Consider the following 21,342-nt stretch of genomic DNA (forward strand, 5'->3'; position numbering starts at 1 on the left):
TTTCGAAGGCGCTGCATTACAATTGTAACTGTGTCACACGGCCAACAAGTTTGCGGAGACGGCATAGCGCACTTCCTCTTGAGATACGTCTTGCTGCCGGTTGAGCTACAGGAAGGTTTCCTTTCTCTCTCTTTTCTTTTTCTTTTTTTTTTTGAATGAATCAAACGGTGCCTGACGGCTTCTCAAACTGCGGTTGCTGCATGTGTCGCCTGCGGCGTTGCTGCGCCTTATTTGTAACTCTTCTTTAATGTTTTCAGTAACTGAACGTTTAACTTAACCAGGGCCAACTGAAATACTTGCACGTGGCTTACAAAAGTTTTCTCCTAGATCTAATAACAGTGCAGCCTTGCATGACTTTACACCTGAGGCACAATTCTTCGCAAAGGTTACGCTAGGTTACATCGGGTTATGTTAATTTAGGTTAGGTATAGTTGTCATGGGTACTTCAGATTCTCGGTGTTTCCGTCTACATGCTGCGTGAAAAACTATGGCAATCATGCACTCATGACAAATACCTCATGACAGCAAGCAAGCGAAATAAATAGAACATGTTGAAAGGAAACAAGACACTATTTTCATTCAGAGCAACAGCCTTCTGGGAGTTGTTGTCGAGGTCGTCTCCGGCATGGCTAGCCTATACAGATCTTCTTGAACGTTGTTCTGGGGTTTCTCATTTTCTTCCAAGGGTATCAGGATGTATACCACCAGTGGATACGAACTGCACGTAGCACGGAAAGGCGAAAGTAAGGGTGTTAGAAAAAAAATACAAGAACATTTAAATGGGTGACAAGTGAGCTAGATACCCCTAGCTACGTCGCACAATGACGCATCACCTTGTTAGTCAGGAGGTACAACAAGCAGGCAGAACTCGAGTCGCAAAGAAAAAGACAATCTGTCTTTTGCGTACATCAACTATGGTGCAAAGGCACCACTACGAAGAATAGGCTAAGATTCATATTCTACAATAAAACAGACGCACAAACAAAATGAGAATAAAAAAGTACAAATAAATATACAAATCCTACAGCTTAGCGACGCGTTGTGATGCGTTCTGACAACTTAAGTTGTCATGTGAGCTTGAGAGATACACGATCCTGTTGCTAAAATAATTTATATGCGAAAACTTGCACTGTCTCTTCAGTTAGCGCTGCAAATATTTACTTATCTGCCATTTCACACGCCAACTGCATCATGCACGGTGTTCGTGAACACTTCTTGGCCGTGGGGTCCCCACTATACAGGTGCGGAAACCACCGAGTAAACGTTTGGCATTGCCACGACAGTAAGGTTTGTGTGCCAAGCTTCTGGTCGACTGACGAGTGTGCCATCTGCAAACTGACGCTTCGTGAGCAAACGAAGTGAACGCACCGGCGGACTGTGTAGATTTAGTTTAGATGAGCCCCAGGGGGACTCAATTCATGACCACGAAAACAGCTATAGCAGACGACATTTCTACCGAGGCATAAGAAGGCAGTAGGCAAGGGGGTGAAAAGCATTTGTGAACGATGGATGCTTTTTTTTTTCGTTTTCCTGACTAAGAACACGGATTGATAAATACGGTTGTCACTGATCGCTATTGTAAAAATGCGGAGTTTTGATCGTACGGGCTGGACGTTTTGTATTGCAGCGACGGCGGGCAAGCGTGTGTTTTATATGGCTCATTAGATCTGTGTCGCAAGTGTCATCATCATAATCGTCATCATCACCATGTTTTGCGGTAGAAGGAGACGGGAGGAAAAAATACTTTATTTGTTACCCCTTAACGTTTAGATGCCTAGACCATGACACGTGAACTGTATATGGCATCCTGTCAGCATAATGTTTGCCATGCCTTTGGCGGAGTCGTCGTCATGGCAACGTCGTCGATGTCAATGGCGGGAGGTTATCATTCAGACTGCTATTTCTGTATTCTTTTTTTTCTGTGGTACTTGAGGCTTTGATTTTGAAGTGCCCCATACAGTATTTGGTTTTGTGTCAGGGCTCAATGCCATAATCAATAGCCTCTCGAAAATACCAGGCAGCGAACATTCAAAAAGGAAAATGCCTTGGGTAGCGAAAAAAGAAAAGAGAACAAAACAGGATGAGCAGAATACCGTCTGTCGGACCGAGCACGAGGCACATCGCTGGGCTAATCTGTGACAACGAAACATATAGAAGAGCAGGCAAGACTCGAAGCTCCTGTCATTGCCCGGTCTTTTCAATGCGTGCATTTGTGCGATTTCAGATTCAGATTCAGATTCAGATTCAGATTTATTGGTTCCAAAAACAGAAGTAATTACATGACAAATATACAGACGAGGGTCCCAAAGTGAAAGAACTGTAGTGGGATAACTTTCTGTTGAGACAATTCGTTACGCTTATTAAGTATTGCCTACAAGTATAACACAAAAATATACGCATAATGACGAAGACAAGAAGATATTTCGTTGCACTGAACGACCACAGCCTATCACAACTCTGCGGAATTTCTTTTAGTCACCAGGTGACCTCGATAACGAAGTAGTCGCCGACCACGAGCGAAACACGCCGCCTACCGGACATCCACTGCGAGCGAGAGCACCGTATCCCTCACGGAGAAACGGGTAGCAGAGTTGCGATCGGGAGCTATTGACATTCCAGAGCGGGGCCCCACCGAGATTCGCATATTCATGTGCGCGTCCGCCAATCGTACCCTACCGGTCGCGGCTTCACTTTTTTCTCTGCCATACTCTCTCTCTCTCTCTCTTAGCTTTTAATTCTTCTCGCCACGACGTACGCGACGTGTAGGCGTCGGTGGAGGCCTGCGCGGTGCCAATACGACCTTGAAAAACCGTACCAAGGTTGCAAGACGAATGGCTCGCGCGTCGCCTGCTATTTATTGCCGCGCACTCGAGACTCGCTAAACGGCCACCTAGCGGTTCGCTGCGATCGCATTCTGGCCGGATACGTGCTCTTAAGAAGCGGAGCTGGCGCCGACGAAAGGAAGGCGTGTCGACGGAATGCTGCTTTGAAAACACGCGCATATGCTTTGAAAGCGCGCCCCCTTCCTCGCCTTGAATGATCAGCGAGAGTCGCACGTTCCGCGCGAGAGGGTGGGACATTTGTCTTGGCTATGTGGTCCGAAAACGTCGTATGAGGTTGCATTGTGGCGATATTTCTAGCCGAGGCCGAGAAGGAAGGGCGCACCGATGAAGGGAGCTTTGAAAACGTGCGCGCGTGTTTGGGGCCCGTCTTCTCGGTTTGAAGGATCAGCGGCGTCGCACGAGCTTCGTAGGACGATAGATTATTTGCATCGGGTTCGTGGTCTGAAAGCTGCGCGAGTACGGCGCGTGCGTGATCCTGACGCGCCGCTGTTTGCAACAACGAGTGCCGATCAAGCGGCCCTGAATATTTCTTTTTAGTGCGTACCTCGACGCCACGCACCACAAACGTCGGCAGCAGACCAAGAAGGCGAGGCGTTCAGCTTTACAATGTTCTCTATAAAACAGTACATTCTCAGACGGGTGCAAAGAAAAAGAAAGAGACGGAGAGCTCAGTATTTTCCAGTTCCAAGTAGGCTGGTACGACCAATAACTTATATGAGGCGTGCCTCTCGGTAGACGCCCCCTCGGAAACCCGCGTTTGTTTGATACCGACCACCTTGTATTTTCATGACGAGCGACATATTAAAAATATCATGAGCTGCTGAATAAATTATTTGGTCGACCTGAACTAAATACGCGGAACACAGCGAAGGTGCACACGAAATTAACGCGCCTAGTGGCTCTGGCAAGCACCATGAAGTTAGATCCAGCTTTGGTAAACTCTTAAGTTAGCTTTCGTGCAAGGCGTCATGAGTGTTCGACAATCCTGGCTCGGCGCTACTCATCTGTCTATCACTAAAGAAGGATTACCTTTGCTTTGTTGAGGAATCTAGGAGCCAATTCCATTATTTTCCCGTACATTTTCTTAACAAAAACGGCCATACCATCTGAAGATACTCTGAAATCTCTGACACATTTATGCACAGAAGATGCAATTCAGGCGCAAAATTTAAAAATAAAGAAATTATGCTGCTACGAACCAACCGCTTTCCCGCAAAGCAAACAAAAAATCGAGGTCATGAAAGGGACGTACTTCCACAGGCTACACTAAGGAGTTATTGCTGTGCGCCGCAGTCACCAGGCTGCAGTGATTTTAGTGGAAATACCGTGACGGACAAAGAGCGTACATCTACACAGAACAAAGCCCTTTCCGCGCTGCTGCATTGTTCATCAAAAGCGAAGGGAATCAAATCACCCAACCCTCAGTTTAGCTTCGTCTGTGTATAGTTATAGCTTTTTGTATAACTGCTGAGGGGTAAAAATATACACTTAATCTAAGCGCCCCAATGAATTCACCCAGTGGCACAGCCAGAATTTTTTTTTCGGGCGAGGGGGACGGGGAGAGTGAGAGGAGTGAGATAGCTGGGCAGTCTGCATATTAATGCGGGAATTCCGGGTGCCGCTCTCCCCACTCTCCTTCCTTTTCCTGGCTACCACTGGATGCACGCCGGAGTTCCCTATTCTTTGTATTTAGATATTAAGATTTTTTTGTCTCCCTATCTCTCTCTATCGTTTGAGCGCAGTCATCGGCTAAGTGGACACGGTGTCGGGCAAACTAAAACTGCACTAGCCAGACAGCGAGAAGTCCTATGCGCTTCTTGCCGTCCTCCGTTGTCTTTTGCGCGCTAGTTAATGACGTCTCAAGTCGGTAACAAGCATCGGCTAGCCCGACAGTCTTGTATATTTGCACTAGCCAGCTAGTTACCAAGGATGCAAGATAACGCGCACAAACTATTAGCACTACCATGGTTTCATTCACGCACGCCGGGGCAACTACAATGTGCAATCCCGAGCGAGCAAGCAAACGAGCGAGCGACTCACGCCAAGATCGGCAGCGGTGATACCGGCACTGGCTATGCGAACTCCTCAGGCCAGCTCGAGGACAGTACAGAGCCGAAGGTCGAACACGACCCGGCTCTGAATTCTCCCCGTTGCTCCCGTTATTATAAAACGCAGCCAGCCATCCCGAGAACGCATATTCATGAAGAGCGGGAACGTTTCCTGCACTACGGTTCGAAGCATTGCTGGGCAGTGCGAAGGAGCCACGGAAAATAAAACGAAAAAAGAAGAGAAAACACACCTGAGGGCGTAGACGTGTCCAGCTGAGCTCGTGGCGATACTCTTGCATTGATGATGTCGCTTTGCTTGTGTATAGCTTTCACGCTTCTGTCGTTTTCCTTTTTTTTGTTTTGTGTGGTTCCCGTTTAACTCGGGCACGGAGCGGTCCCTAATAGTCACTTGTCAGAGAGAAATAGAGAGAGAGAGAGAAAGAAAAAAATATACAGAAGGGCGTAGGCATGCGGCGCCTTTGGTTTCGAAGGCCGTTCCGCGCAAAGGAGCGTCCAGCAGCATGGCCGAGCGGAACCATTCGCTCACCTCCTCCTCCTCTCCCCCGTTATGCGAGAACGCCGCGAATGCTTGCTTGCTTTATATACGATGTCGGCCAACCATTCACCGCAGGCAGTTTCGTTTCTTTGCACTTTTTTTTTTCTGCGTTTCACTTTCGTTTCTTCTCCACCGGAACGCGGGCCAAGCCAGGGACATGCCGTAATACGTGACGGGCCAGCGCCCGGAGCGAGGCAATGGCGAAAGGGTTTTTTGAGAGCGAAATTCCTCGCTCGCCCGTTGCGGAGCGAACTGCAGAACTCGTGATTGATGGTTTTTGGGGGTCTATACAATGCGGCTGCGGGGCCTTTCCTAGCCGTTTGAGGGCGTTCGTCGATATACGGACGCCGCCTCTATAGTAACAAAGGAGACCCCCCCTCCCCCCCCCCTTCCCGGTGTGGGCTGCGTTGAACGGGTACAGTATACGATCAAATGTTAACGTGAGGTTATTACCATCATCACGAAAAACGCTGTGTAGAGCCGCTGAAGTAGCTCGTGCGCCTCACTCGCGTGGCGGTGTAGTTTCTTTGAAACAAAAGGAAATAAGCTGGGCGTGTTGTGGGTTACGCAACGTGAGCAACGCTTGAGAGCCGCCATTGTTCCCGCGATGCTTGCTGTACAGGTTGCTTGCTTAACATGTGGGAACGAAACGGCCATGAATCGACAAAAGAAAAATTATTTCATTCTTATCATAATGCATGGAAACGTACAGTATTGGTGGCTTCCACTCGATCGGCAGGAAAGAGCTGGCGTACAGTTGTCGCCTAGGCTTCCGCAAGATTTCGTCTTTTACACTGATTTATTCTCCACGAAGCAATAGGTTCCGAAGCCAGATTTTCAAACGGCGTTGGTTGTTTTGTCTTATCTGCTTCATTACTTGTTGCTTGTCTGGAAATCGTGGTCGTTGGTCGTCTTTCTCCGTGACTCAGCGTATTTCCCTTACGGGAATTGCGCAATCTCAAGTTAATAATAATAATAATAATAATAATACTTTATTGACACAGAATTCCGCTAACACTAATGGATCAACTAATGGATAACGTATGCGCATTATTGGTCCGTGGTTAGATTTCAGGAGCATAACAAAATTTTTCTTATACTGCGAAGCTTTCTTTTTTTGAGAAACCCACTGGCCTTCCCTTCTAGCTTCGCCCTATGCTGTCGGCTGAATGACAATATTTGAACTTTCCCCACCGCATGGATTTCTGTAGAAACAAAAAAAAAAAAAATAAATAAATAAAAAAAAGGAGTTTCTGTTTGTAGAACGCAAAGCGATAGCTCGCTGATAAGGCGAGCGAGGCTTAATTACTGTGCAAATAAGGCCGCACATTTTCCTTTCGACAAACAAGCTCCACGGTGTCTGCCCAATCGTCGGGTGGCTTCGGAGGGGAGACCTTTGGGCGACCTTCGAGAAGCGAAGGATGCCGAAAGGCCTTCTTCGCATCTGTCCATCGCAGGCGATCCGAGAGAAAAGAAGCGGAGAACGCGTTTCGGCATCCTTCGCCCTTCGGGGGTCCGGTTGCTTTTCGAGTCGCTGATTAACTGCGCGCCCACGTATAGAAAGCTACGGAGACGTCAGCTGCACTTGGGAACGCTGCGTTCAAGCGCAAATGAGCCGTCTATATGCACGACAGTGTCAGCGAGAACAGGCTTGTCCGGCACCCAACACGCCGTCTTGGCATTGCCGCAATGGCCGTGTCAAAAGAAGTCGTGCTTCAGATGTAAGCATATCTTGGCAGGCAGCTCATGTCTGCACCTTCTCCTAGAAAGACAATCGCGTCACTACACTTAGAGTGCCAGAAAGAAGCTGCTGTAACCAGCAAGACGATCAGTATGTTTTCTCTAGATTTACTTATCCTGCACCGCTATATACGTTTAAATAGTGCGAAATTCGGAAGGAGCAAGTTGCGCTTGTCTTGAAACCTTGTCTTGAAAGAATAACGAGAATTACCTGCTTTCTTCAGCACACGCACCGACCAGCCTTAAAGCAGGAGACACGTGGTACGCTACTCGGCATGTGATCCCATCTACGACCTGTCGCACCAGCAATTTCATCCAACGAATTGTCGGCAAGTTCCGTCAGGTGCCCTAGAGTTCCACCAGATGGAGCAGCCATTTTTAGTGCGTGGTATGTGCTTCTGAGCGGCGGGTGAAGGACAACAAACGTAAAAGGAGACGAGTCTGACAAGACAATGATGAAAACGGAGCGAAAGACGCAAAGTCGATGGTACAGGGTGCTTGTTGGACTTACTCAGCGGCTATATTTTCGGAAGCGCTGTCCCCTGCAGACCACACAGCCCATGCGTTACAGTACAGTGGAGATCACTTCGGCGTAATCGACGCGGCATTATATTAGGTAACGCGTGTCCACCAGCTTAGTATCCAACAGTATCCAGCAGCTTAGCAGTAGGTTGCCAACAAGCTCCGAGAGTCGCAGCAGCCATCTTTGATACGCGCCGCACGTCTTACCAGACATACACAAGTTGCCTACAAAAATCCCTATAGAGTGAACTGTGGCGCTGTGATCGCTCAGATACTATGGAAAAGAGGGCAGTGCGTGGATTTGTTCAATCTTCGTGCCTGTGGCTTAAGACGTCAATGCGAGGTTATTTACTGCGGTTTACCTTTCTAAATTTCCCGGTAATCGTGGGTTTTGAGACACGGCACGGTAACAAGCACCTTTACATATCCATATTCACCACGAATCGTTCAATGTGTAACGCACAATTTTCGATCGAAGTGATGAATTCGCAGAGTGTCAAAGCCGCTTGAAGCCGCAAGGATGAGGCCTAGGCAAATCCACGCAAGCTAACCATCATTCACATTGCTGTCTGAACTGCCGTGCTCTCAGCTGCCATAGACACTAGCGCCACATAGTTCCATCTGATAACTTTTTTAGGAAGCTCTAAGAAATCAGACGCCACGTGTTTCCCTGTGGGTCTCCTGCACGAGGCAGGCGGCAAAGGCTCTGCGGAAGACACTAAAGCTGGAGTCGTGGGAAAGGTCACTGCCACCGCCGGTCGAGGAAACACAAAGCTATAAATACAGCCGCCGTGCGTAGAAGCGCGACCAGCGGATAAGTTACCTTCTTAAGCCGAAAGGTGCGGAAAGCGTGCCTTTAACCAGGAGTCACTGAGTTCCAGGAATAGAATCAGACTAAAAGAAGGGAATTCTGTGGGTTCGCCAGGTTTAGCTACGTCTCCGAGGTCACCGTTCCAAGCAGCCAACGACTTGCAGTCGATACCTGCAGAACGACAATGCTGTTTTGAGCACATGAGTGAGCATTAGACGGTGAAAATCATCACCGCCGGTGAAAATCAGCTGCCATAAACATAATGTTTTGCTAGATCGACACTATATCGGTTCAGCGGCGAGCATTCGCTGTTTATTGTTTTCTTTTTGTGCTTGGACGCTGGCTGTTTGAATGACTCGGATAATCAGTTGCTGTAAAGAAGTCATCTACTGCCTTGATTTTTTCCACAAGCGTTCCATTTTTTTCTTCTGACAAAGCAGTGGTGATGGAGTGACGCTCGAATATTTTCGTTTTTCGGTCATAGTTTAGCTAAAGCCGTCAACTTCGACTGCAGCTTTGCGTATACTCGTGAACACAGCATTTTTAATGTTCGTTTACTGATTCACCAACTCGTTCTAATCATCATCGACTAAGCTGACTGAGGACCGACTGACTAAACTCACTCACTCGCTGACCTGACTCAACTGACTCATAATGCAAAGAAGGGGTAAGTCGTGCAGACACGGACACAAGTGAAGAGAAGGGGACAACACTTTTCTTGTGTCCGTGCTTGCACGCCTTACCCCTTTTTTGAGTTATGAATCCTTACCAACTAGCTCGACTTTCGGTCGTTCTAAGCTTCAACAGACTCACTGACCAACGGGTGGGCCAACCAACCGACCAACTGTTGCTCACTCACTCACTCACTCACTCACTCACTCACTCACTCACTCACTCACTCACTCACTCACTCACTCACTCACTCACTCACTCACTCACTCACTCACTCACTCACTCACTCACTCGCTCGCTCGCTCGCTCACTCACTCACTCACTCACTCACTCACTCACTCACTCACTCACTCACTCACTCACTCACTCACTCACTCACTCACTCACTCACTCACTCACTCACTCACTACCGTGAAGTGACTTCTTTCGCCAAGCACTGCACCCTGGACGCGTGACAACGTCGAGGCTGGGGTGCTGGTAAGATGGGCCCGATGAACTGTCGCCACCAACTTGGCCGTTATGAACGTCACGCGTACACTTAATGCCTGAGGCGTTACGTAGATGCTGTGCATTGATACACACAGCAGCGCGTCCACTCTTTCCGAGCTAACCCAAGCCAAAAGCACTGCACTAGCGGGCCCGTACCAGGATAAGGCCACCACGCACTCCGCGACAGCCGACGCACCACCGCTGGATTAGAGCGGCGCCCCGAAACGGGCGTAAATCGTGCGTGCGACGCCAAAGAGAAAGAAAACGGGAGTCGAGAAACGAGAAAGTGCTGCGTGCCTGATGTCGCTTTACTTTCCTTAAGTGTGTGGTTTTCCGCATGCGGTATTCTCCACAGCGCTGGGCTTTCGGTCGGGCTAACGCAGATTTACCTTCAACGTGATCCGGATTAAAAAAAAAGGGGGGGGGGGGGGAAATAGAGGAACGCATTCTCGGTTGTGGTTGCAGCGCTGTTCGTGTTGTCACTGCCGGGTTTATTGTTCTGGCGGTCTGGCCGGGCAACTGATGCGCCCGAGAAGCACTCTCTCCGAGTGGCAAAGACGCCTTAGGAAGTGTCTGCGGAACGAGCCAAGCTGAAATGCGAGCAGAAGGCGTGAGAACTCATTTCCCACAATTCTGGGTGTACCTCTGTGAGCAGGAGTTGTTACACGGGTGTGATTCCGCGCAGACGCGTAGGCGAGACCGACCAACGATTTTGCGGGGCTGGCCAAAATATGGCCGTCAAATAAGCAGGTGGCCAATGAGGGGTAATGGCAGTAGTTCAGGCTGTATACGACTAAGGCAAAGTGAAATCAGTAGTGCAACACATGGCTACAGATTCGAGTAAAACGTTTTCACTTATTTAGGAGAAAAGCAATTTCTTCTAGAGAAAGCCTTGATTTTCCCTAGATGCGACTGTATCAGCAAAGACGCATGCTTTCCTGGTTTCGCATGTTAGGTTCTTATTTATTGGTTGCGTTACATCGTGCGTGTTTCATTACAACAGATTCTCTACAGGGAAGGGAACGCGAATAACGATCTTGCTATAGGTAAGGTAAAGCAAGTCTTGTACTGCGTAATACCGCTTCAACTGTTGGTCTCTTGTGGAAATTAGAGGGGCCTAACGTAATGAAACTGTGCAAGTGAGTTCCCTAAGCAATGAGGTTAAAAATTTGAACGCGTAGGCTTTGTTCGGCTGATTCTATTGACAGCGCTAACTGGGAGGTATTCGTAATACGCCATTGTGGTGCAGTGTAGTTTACGATAGGCTATTTCTGATGGTCAGTAAATTGGTTACAGAGAGCATGGAAACAGCTGACCGATACAGGACGACTACCACTTAAGGTAATCGCCACTGGGCCGGCACCTGCGTTCAGCGGACAGAACAAAGGTATTCATTCACCAGAGAGGAACCTTGGATTGGGGGGACGGTTGCAGAGGAATACGCTGAAGATAAGTGGAGGGTACGTCAACCAAAAAAAAAAAAAAAAGACGTGAAGTCGGGCTAATGGTATCGCATGTAAACGTAAGGTTCCTGAGCAAAAGAGTGCAAGAAAAAAAAAAAAAAAAAAAACGGGCCATATAGGTCACGTTACAGGCAGAGCGCGTCTCAAGGTCTGCATCAACAAAGATGCATGCAGAACACAGTCGAAAAGTGACGCGTGACCGCTTACTCGTTCGCTATTCCTGGCTCGATCGCGTTCTCACGGCTATAGTAAGTGACGGCTACCTTTGCGCGTCAGGCTAAGCGATGCGAGCGCGACCTAAATAAGGTGAGAGACGACGTAACGACGAGACCCCGACGCTTTCTTCAGAGACGAGCGTCTGCAGTCGAAGACGGTGAGCCGCGCTAACTCCCGGGCCCGAGATGATTGCAGGGCGCAATGAGGAGACAAACGGTTCGCGATACGCGGGTGAGGGCGCCGTGTTTACAAAGTGGCCCCTGAGAAAATTATACGGTGCAGGGATCAGTGAACGGTATGCCCAGCTGAAGGTGATTGCCTCGTGGATGAGGAAGACGCGAACGCGCGCGTGGTCGAGGAGTGCGTAGCGACCTCTGCGAAGGGTGGCGACCGTATGAAAATGACCGTGAGAACTCGATGAGGTGGACCAGACGGCAGCGTGCGTTGAGGGTACGATCATGCTGTCTGGATGTGAGCGAAATGAGTGATTGCTTTTGCGCTTCTCGATTTCTTTTATCGGCATAGTGGTGACACTCTTTTAAGCGCGGTGTGAACGCGAATATAATTATAGGTCGGACGTGTATACGAATATAAGCGCTGATTCTAGCGTTTTTGCTGCAAAGGATTAGACAGTGCACATATAGTATGTACACGTTTCTACGAAACCTATATTCGTGCAGCCGTGTGAAAAGCTAACCTTTGCCCCCGAGAGATGGCGGATAGTGCACAAAGAACTGTCGCGCCTTCTGCTGGCATTTATACGGCATACCAAATGGTAATTTCACGCGTGTTGGCACGTCTCCGTGACCTGGACAAAAGACACTCAGGCAGAGCGAGTTACGGCAGACACTGCGAAGTCCAAAAGCGTCTATACAAGACCAAGGCCACCCCCCCCCCCCCCCCCACCCCACCATCACTGCCACACACCACTACAAATCACCGTTCGGACGGAACATAAATCACTAATTGTTTCATTGCCGCCCCCTCTGAAGGGTAGGCTTCGCAGCTTCGAGAATTATTTTCTCACGCCACATTTCGTTATAGCGAAAGCGCTTTGCTACATCGAATGTACTAGTACGCCCTCGCCTTGAACTGCGCCAGTTCGAACGGCAGCGGAAAGGCCGCGGCGGGAGACCGTGGGCTAATGGCAGCAAGGTGTCACAAGGTTCAACACATCTCGTCGAGAGTTAATAGAACGCCTTGCGCGCGCCATCTGCTCCACTGCCGTAGCGACGCGCGCGGTCGGGCAGAACCTTGTCTTTCGAGCACTTAACAAGCCCCCCCCCCCCCCCCCCCCCCCCCCCCCCCCCCCCACGGTTCGCTTGCAAAGCAAGCAAGCGTATACGTGTGGGTTGACAGGCTCGCAGATCTCCACGGCGTGTTTCTCTGAACCCTTCAGCACTCGTCAGAGAGAGACAAAGAAAACACACACACTCACACACAGACAGAAAATGGACGCACAAGCGCGCGTAAGAGAGAGAGAGACAGATGCGAAGAGACACCTCCAACGCCTTCGCGCGCGTCACTTAAGGTGGCTGTTTCGGGTCGAAGTTCAAGAGAGGGATCGGGCGCGCGCGTGCGCGAGCGCGCACAGCGAACCTTCCAAACACTCACTGCGTAATTTTTCTTTTTCCTTTCGCCATCCCGACTCGTTACGTCCAACGACTTCTGCGCGATGGTTGAGTGGCGAAGCACCGCGGCCGCGTACGCGAGACAATGGGGCACGCGCGGCGCTGCAGCTTCGGCGCTGTTAAGGCGCTGTGTGGTCTTCGTCTCTCCTCATTGGATTCGGCGCGAAGTGGCGTCTTGCAGCCTGCGCGGTGGCTTCGGCGTAATGAAGCATTGTGCGCAGTCCGCGCCTGACGAATGGGAGCTGCGGCGGCGAGGAAGATGATCGCCTAATTGAGCTGTTACGCGTGGGGCAAAAAATGGCTTCCGCACGCTTGCGGCGGCTGTCGGTGCAGACGCGACGGAAGAAACTGGAGCGGCTGTGCGGTACGCTGCTGGTAACGAACCTTCCGATTCGTGCGTTGGAAAAGTGGAACCTTACCCAGTTCTGAAATGGCCTCGGGGAATGGTCGCGGGAGGGATTTTCGAGGGAGTGAAAAAGGGGTTGGGGGGAAAGAGAAATAATAAATAATTATTGGGTGGTTTTACGTGCCAAAACCATGATAATGAGGCACGCCCTAGTGGGGGACTCCCAAAATTTGGACCGCCTGGGTTTCTTTAACGCGCACCTAAATCTAAGTACACGGGTGGTTTCGCATTTCACCCCCATCGGGGGAGAGAGAGGAGCATATAGGTAACAGCGCCAACAGACGACTACAAGGAAGGTGACACGTACACACAAGCGCTGTGGTCTTGTGGTCGTCTGTTTATTAGTCATCTTCTTGCGGTCGTCTGTTCGCGCTGTTACCTATATATTTCAATATAAACCAACGCGCCCAAAAAGTGGCTTTGATGAGAGAGAGAGAAGGTTCCGTTTAATTTAACTAATGGCAATGAGTGTGAGCATGCTGGTTGATTTGCTGTATTCGCGAGAAAATGATGCTTTTTGTTTTCTTGTTGGGCCTTAACAGGTGCCTCCTATAGCAGTGCGCTTGTGATGACACCGTACGAGGGAACCTTTACGATGTAGATGGAATAGATCTTGCGAGTGTCGGGGTGTGTGTGTTTGTGTGCGTGCGTGGTACGCACATACACATACTGGTAGGAAGTACAGAAAACCGTCTTGAAGGAGCGCCTGGATGATTGCAATCGTACGGTAACGTAACGGAGGGAGGGTTCGTTTTAGTCCCGATCCATATAAGGTTTTCGAAGTGGTCTTCAAACAAATGTGAGGCACGGGAGAATACGTGCCATATCTTCCACCTTCACTTCTTTAATGAGCTGGCTAGTAGAGAGACACAACAAAGGAAACATCAGTCGTCTTCCACAACAGTGAAATTGATGCGAATATCTAGCGGTGACTCGGAAGAACAACGCCTACTACGAGGCACGAGATACAGACGGGGCGTTCGCGCTATAAACTTAGTCAGCTTGCTTAACTCAGTTAAACTCAATCAAGTGACAAGCAGCCCAAGTGTCCTATCGTCAATTCGTTGCGGTGATCTGCGACATTCGCCACATTGCGGTTAAACGAACTTATCCAGCGTCGCGGCGTTGCGCACTGAATGACTACCATCTGTGGATCTATGGTACACACTGGAGATCATTGATGCAAGTCTAGCCCACGCCATAGATCGCTTTGGGGTTTCAAAGAACAAAGCAAAATTTACTTGTACTCATGACACGCTTCACAAGTTTTATGCTGCTTGGCAAACTTCGCAATAAGAGAAGAGATGTGGGACCTCACCCTACTTATTCACATTCTACGCTCGATGGCGAATCATCACAAGGACTGACTGTTGTGTTCGTTTGTCTTAGATGTTATCTGGAGTAAGTTGACGGAAAGATATCACACCAGATGCCGACCCGAAACGCTCCTCTTTGTCTGTTTTGTGCTCTTGCCCGACGCCGAATTTCGCGCTAACGTGTCGTAATTAGGCATTGAAGAAAGAAGGAGGTTAACTGGAAGATGAATACTTGAAGTGATGAACAGTGACCCAACTATAATAGGGGCACCGCAGTTGGCCACAGGAGTTGTCAGGGCAGCAACGCCAGGGCAACAACAGTTGCTGCTGTGGCGAAGACATGTCTCCTTGTCGAACCATTGTTTTCAAGCTTTCCTTGTTTGTTATTAACTTTACCGCGGCAGAAAGACAACGGACAGAAGCGAAGGGGACACACAGAAGGGTTGTTTACGCATGCGTATATCACAGACTTATCTTTAAAACAAAGAAAAAAAAGACGTCCTCGGGCTAAGGCTTTACGCATGCGCAGACTTGCGTGTTTCAACATTAAATCAAACCTACGCATGCGTGAACGCCGCTCTGTCTGGACACTTCATTGCTGCCCATTGTCCTTCTGTCGCGCTGCAGTCAACGATTCAACAGCAACTAGCCAATCTTTCAATTGTTTTTTTAGCACACAGTTGATGTCCCAGTCAGAGCCATAACACTATAGCATACCAGAACCTAATCGAGAATACCAGATAATGAACAAATCACGTAGCCCTGTCGGCGTTCAAGCAATCCATCTCTAAACAACACGTCAATTTCGGGGGCTTTCGAAACAGGGGAAAAAAGAAAGAGCTACCAATGAAAGAACACTCAGGATCCGACTGAACCCGGATCACGAAGTGGCCCTACGCGTCGTGTTCGACCTCAGCGGGGCAATAAACAGCGCCGCGGGCTGTGCAAGGCGCCATACCAACGTGATTCCTCGCGCGAAAGCGGCGGATGGCGAATCTCGCATCGGTGTGAGTGTGTGTGTGCGCACGAAACGGCAAGCGGCTTCCTCCGCGCATCGCCAACTGTCCCAGATAAACTGAATGCCTAAGCACTCCCAGCAGTTGCAGCAGTGGTCGCTCGTGCCTGTATAAGGTCGCCGCGGCTAAAGAGCTGCGCCACCGAGTAGATAAAATGCACGCCTCCGTAGACGTTCGCCGAGAGAGACAATCGCAGCCGAGGCACTACCGAAAAAGAAGAAAGAAAAATGCCTAACCGACTCTAACCACGCGCAATTTGAGGCTGCGCGTCTGTGTTTCTCATATATGCGCATGCTCCGATTTTGAAATCGCACGCGCGTTGCGCTATTGTGTGTATGCGATATCTCCATCGCGTCCTTGGCCGGTCGGTGCGGTGGCGCTGCGATCGCCTGCAACCTGACTACCAAGCAGTCTCGATTCCCCCCCCCCCCCCCCCCCCCGGTACAATAGATATCCGATAGGCAAATTGCGGCTAAGAGGTGCGTACGCGCACGTCCTTATCCTACCTTGCCGCCTTGGAATATAATACCGATGGCTGATAGATGGCGCTCTTGGAGAAATGCGCTTGGCGACCGGAATTCGAGCCACTGAAGCAGCAGAAGTGGCGGTCGAGTGGATCTTGACAGTAGGATGAACCCAATTTTGAGGGTTTTGCGGCGTCTGCGGCCTTCCGGAAATGCATGAGCACCCACTGGGAATCAATGCATTCGTGTTAAGGCTTCCCAGCAGCACGGAATGAACCCTAGTGATTTTCGCAGGGCCAAGAGAGAGAGAGAAAGTGAGGCTTTTGTTCAGTGAGTTCTGCAGGTGTTTTCACGACTATACGCCGGCTATAGAGCCTCCAGATGACATTGGTGATGCGTGAAATGACCCGATCATCGCAGTGCACAAACATCCAGCACGCACGAGTAACAAGAACAAGCGTATGCGGCAACAAGAAACAAGGGCCACGTGTCAAGGCGTTTAGATTACGGTAGCACCGCATGTCAAGTGTATTTTGTGCCAGCTCGTCGCTTGATTCACGCTGCCATTACTTTGTTTTAGCACTAGCTGCTATAGCCTGACAGTTGTTAAGCTTCAAATGGTCATGTTGGTACGGGAATAAATGCCGCAGGAAATTGTTCCGAAAGGGTTACCAAACTTCCTGTCTCATTATGACATGGGAACTGATATTTTCACTGATAGAACGGTGCTTTAGAATTTTTCGGCTGTTGAGGCGCGTTGTGTCGTCGTATGCTGCGTGTTGCTGTATTCTTTTTTGACAGCACGAATCGACAACATAAAACTACAGCAACATACATCCTCTTAACGCTTTTTTGCTTTCTGGCCAGAAACGGGAAGAATTTAATTTTTAGAGAAAAATCGCCAAGCGGCGAGAATGACGCTTTACACAAAATTTCGTCTTTCTAAAGTTTTAATTATTCGAAGACGTCCACCGTATTACTTGTTTTCAGCTGTAGATTTAGTTTAACCCGAGGAATGACTAGTTAATGGTCAGAGTTTGAAACGCAAGACCAACCCCCGATTTGATAAAAAGGTATCAGGTCTCAAGATTGTATTTGGCCCTCCAAAAGAAGCAGCCTTGATGCAGTCAAATTGCTCATTGCGAAGCTCTTCGGCATGTCTTAGATGTAGACATAAATGAAGGTTCCCATATCCCACCGCTTCTCTTGGGAAAAAAAAAAAAATGTGGGGTGAGGGACTGCCAAAGTCTTTCCAGGAATCTAACAGGGGCAATTTATTGGCTCTTTACCTATTCCAAAGGTCGCGAAGATTAAAAAAAAAAAAAAAAGACAACGTTGTCGTTAATGTGTCCGTAAACCTGCTATATATTTAACGACTTTCTCGCTAGGTTACCGACACTGCTTGAAGCTCTTCTAAATTTTCCTCAACGAATGTGCTAACAACTTTACGACATATATGCGACGGACGGTTCCCATATTTCAGGGAATGTGGATTTTCGAACGCTCGCTATAGCGCAAAAAAAAGAAGAAAAAAGAAATAAGCTTTAGCCGGCCCTATAATGCTCGATTCGCACCATTTCTTGCTTTTACCACGTGCCACCCGCTGAGCAGTGATTTACGGGTCTCCGGAAAGCGCACGTTCGCCGAGGCCGAGCACATGCCGCGACTCCCAATTTTAGCGATTTTCCTTTCGGGCTGACAGCTTCGACGTCAGTGCGAAGTCATTAACAACCTTGCCGCAAAGTGCGATGTCGCCGGGGGCAAAATTTCACTCTGGCCGGGTGAAATTTATGCTGCGAGGCAGCGGTGACGCCGAGTCGCTCCTGGGAAATTCTGAAAACGCTCGCAATTCGCCGCCGCGCTGACCGAGCGCTGGCGTTCTGCTTCGGAGCTCAAGGTCGCGGGTACGATTGCCAGCCCCAACGGCCGCGTTCCTGTGGAGCGGAGCGCGAAAGCTCTCACGTACTAATACATAGGTGCGCGTTGAAACAAAGAACACTGTGCAGACGATCGGAATTCTCCGGGAGCCACTTACAACGCGCCCGTCGTAATCGTTGTGGCTGTCGGGCATTTCAGTCATACCAGTTGCGCAACTTATGTGGCATATTCGGATTGTTGTTTCAGAGCGTTCTAGCCGTGCCCCGAAGGCGGTGAAGAACAGCTTTCACACTGTATTACGAGATAATAACCAGGCACTGAAGCGATGATCCTGCTCCAGTATCGTAATTGGAGCACGTTTATGCTGGCAACAACAATGAAAAAAAAAATCAAACAACAATGAAAAAAAAATTCACCCGTTTACACGCGCATACGTTTCAAAACCCCGACACAGTTACTGGCGAGGCCCTGGTACAAAGTTTATGCGTTCATGTGATCAAGCGTTCCTTTTCTACCAAAGAACGTTATTGCGCTGGCCTCCTCCCAAGAACTGGCACTTTTCCTGCATTAACACGCGCCAGTGAATCTTGGCATACCTGAAGTGACAAAACATCGTATATTAATGTAATTAAAGTCCTAAACTATGACGCGGCTTTTATGACAGACCCATTCGCAATTACCGCTGCAGTATCTCACTCGAGCAGACGTGTAACGCGTGCGACCGCTAATTGCCGGTAAATTATGTGCCCTTGCATAACGCATACGGGAAAACAACGTCTGCAGGAAAGCGGACGGTCCTGCCTTGGCGGTTTGTGACCTTTCTGTAGCCTCTGCAGTGGACAAGTAGCCGTGGTCTGTTGCAGAAGTGGACGGGTAATCGTCTGCTGTAGCAGAAGGGAAGAGGTCAGCGTCATGGTGGAGCAGACGTATTTTCTTGATTATCGCAGACGACTTCCGCTTGCAGAAGAGCGTCGCCTGCCGTATAATGAAGCAAACGACATTGTCTCGGACTTCCGGTCAGCAGCCTGTCGCTCGTAATTGATAGCCGCAGGCTTAATAGTTGGAAACATTCTTTTATCGCTTGTTGCAATAAAGAAATATAATAGAAAGAGAGGGCGCAACAAATGAAAGAAGCAGGAAAAATGCGGTCGCATGAAGCGGTACTGCACAGTGGCTTTATAAACGTGGGAAAGAGCTGAGTGGCAGCATATACCTCGTATCAGAGGTTTCGTAAGCACATATTACGGATGTCGTGCTTCGAATTAGGAATCGGTCGATTGGGCCAGGCAACTGGTCGGAAGCGTTCCATTTTGCGGAATTATTTATGACTTATGATAGCGCCTTCGGGGCAGCACTATATCGGTTCAAGTACCCATCATCGAATTCAGCTTTTATGCGCAATTTTTCCACATAGAGTTGAAGCCGGGAAGTCTTGCGTATGTGCAGCACGTGTACGAGGTGGACTATAACTGCTTATCGATCGAGTGCTTTCATGCGCATGACTTAGGGTCGAGGTTCGTTCCGTTAAAAGCGGCCCATGGAACGCGGTACGCATGTAATGTAAGGCTGTACGTTAGACAAAAAGTAAACAATAAATGGCAGAAAAAGCCCAATATAACAAAGAAAAGCTAAACAGAATGGGGGAAAAAAAATGTGACCCGGACGTGATTCGAACACGCAACCTTCTGATCTGGAGTCAGACGCGCTACCGTTGCGCCACCGAGTCAAGCTGACGACAGCGCTGAAATGATAGCTCCTCAACCGAATTGAACAGTGCTCGACTATCGCCTTCAGTTTTTTTTCCGTGTCCGCATGTGATCGTCACTATACATTGGCTCTAAGTTTCTAAACGTAACATGCATAATTTTTTTTTCGGCGGTAATGCTTCCCCGTAACATATCTAACTTTTACGTCATCCAATTACGCGTCATCGTCAGTGTTGCAGTAGCTAATGGAGGTTTGAAAGCATTACCATGGAACAAGGGCACAATAATGCAAAAAAGGCGTTGTTCACTCCATAATCTCGTTTTCTTTAGCAGGCTTTAGAGAAAAAAATGCACCATCAACGTAAAACATATAAAATGCGTTTGGAGGTACACGAACCGCGACGAACGCGTGTTTTTTACCACGTGGTTACTATACTTAGCACGGAGCCCCAGCTTGCACACATCTCAAGAAGTTGGAACTGCCTATAGCTCCGACTTTCATAAGGAGGGGATGAGGGGTGATGTTGAGATTATCGCCACGCGAGCAGTAGGCCCCATTGAGCCCCAGCTTTCACACATCTCAAGAAGTTGGAGCTGCCTATAGCTCCGACTTTCATAAGAAGGGGATGAGGGGTGATGTTGAGATTATCGCCACGCGAGCAGTAGGCCCCATTGAGCCCCAGCTTTCACACATCTCAAGAAGTTGGAACTGCCTATAGCTCCGACTTTCATAAGAAGGGGATGAGGGGTGATGTTGAGATTATCGCCACGCGAGCAGTAGGCCCCATTGAGCCCCAGCTTTCACACATCTCAAGAAGTTGGAACTGCCTATAGCTCCGACTTTCATAAGGAGGGGATGAGGGGTGATGTTTAGATTATCGCCACGCGAGCAGTAGGCCCCATTGAGCCCCAGCTTTCACACATCTCAAGAAGTTGGAACTGCCTATAGCTCCGACTTTCATAAGAAGGGGATGAGGGGTGATGTTGAGATTATCGCCACGCGAGCAGTAGGCCCCATTGAGCCCCAGCTTTCACACATCTCAAGAAGTTGGAGCTGCCTATAGCTCCGACTTTCATAAGAAGGGGATGAGGGGTGATGTTGAGATTATCGCCACGCGAGCAGTAGGCCCCATTGAGCCCCAGCTTTCACACATCTCAAGAAGTTGGAACTGCCTATAGCTCCGACTTTCATAAGAAGGGGATGAGGGGTGATGTTGAGATTATCGCCACGCGAGCAGTAGGCCCCATTGAGCCCCAGCTTTCACACATCTCAAGAAGTTGGAACTGCCTATAGCTCCGACTTTCATAAGGAGGGGATGAGGGGTGATGTTGAGATTATCGCCACGCGAGCAGTAGGCCCCATTGAGCCCCAGCTTTCACACATCTCAAGAAGTTGGAACTGCCTATAGCTCCGACTTTCATAAGAAGGGGATGAGGGGTGATGTTGAGATTATCGCCACGCGAGCAGTAGGCCCCATTGAGCCCCAGCTTTCAAACATCTCAAGAAGTTGGAACTGCCTATAGCTCCGACTTTCATAAGAAGGGGATGAGGGGTGATGTTGAGA

At 49.0% G+C, this 21,342-nt stretch overlaps 1 protein-coding gene, 1 long non-coding RNA gene and 1 other non-coding gene across 3 annotated transcripts in view; 1 reads left to right on the forward strand and 2 right to left on the reverse strand.

Moving 5' to 3' along the window:
* Positions 1 to 21,342, forward strand: part of Cht7 (chitinase 7) — a 200,528-nt gene that overhangs the window by 16,216 nt on the left and 162,970 nt on the right. The gene's annotated exons all lie outside the window — the stretch shown is intronic.
* LOC140212930 (uncharacterized) lies at positions 161 to 13,098 on the reverse strand. The gene is made up of 2 exons (XR_011889918.1): positions 12,975 to 13,098; positions 161 to 718 (listed from the first exon to the last, which is right to left on the reverse strand). It is a non-coding gene; the product is annotated as an uncharacterized lncRNA (long non-coding RNA).
* Positions 19,726 to 19,797, reverse strand: TRNAW-CCA (transfer RNA tryptophan (anticodon CCA)). Its single transcript has one exon. It is a non-coding gene; the product is annotated as a tRNA-Trp (tRNA).

The sequence above is a fragment of the Dermacentor andersoni genome, chromosome 8 (genome assembly GCF_023375885.2).
Source record: "Dermacentor andersoni chromosome 8, qqDerAnde1_hic_scaffold, whole genome shotgun sequence".
NCBI classification, from domain to species: Eukaryota; Metazoa; Arthropoda; class Arachnida; order Ixodida; family Ixodidae; genus Dermacentor; species Dermacentor andersoni.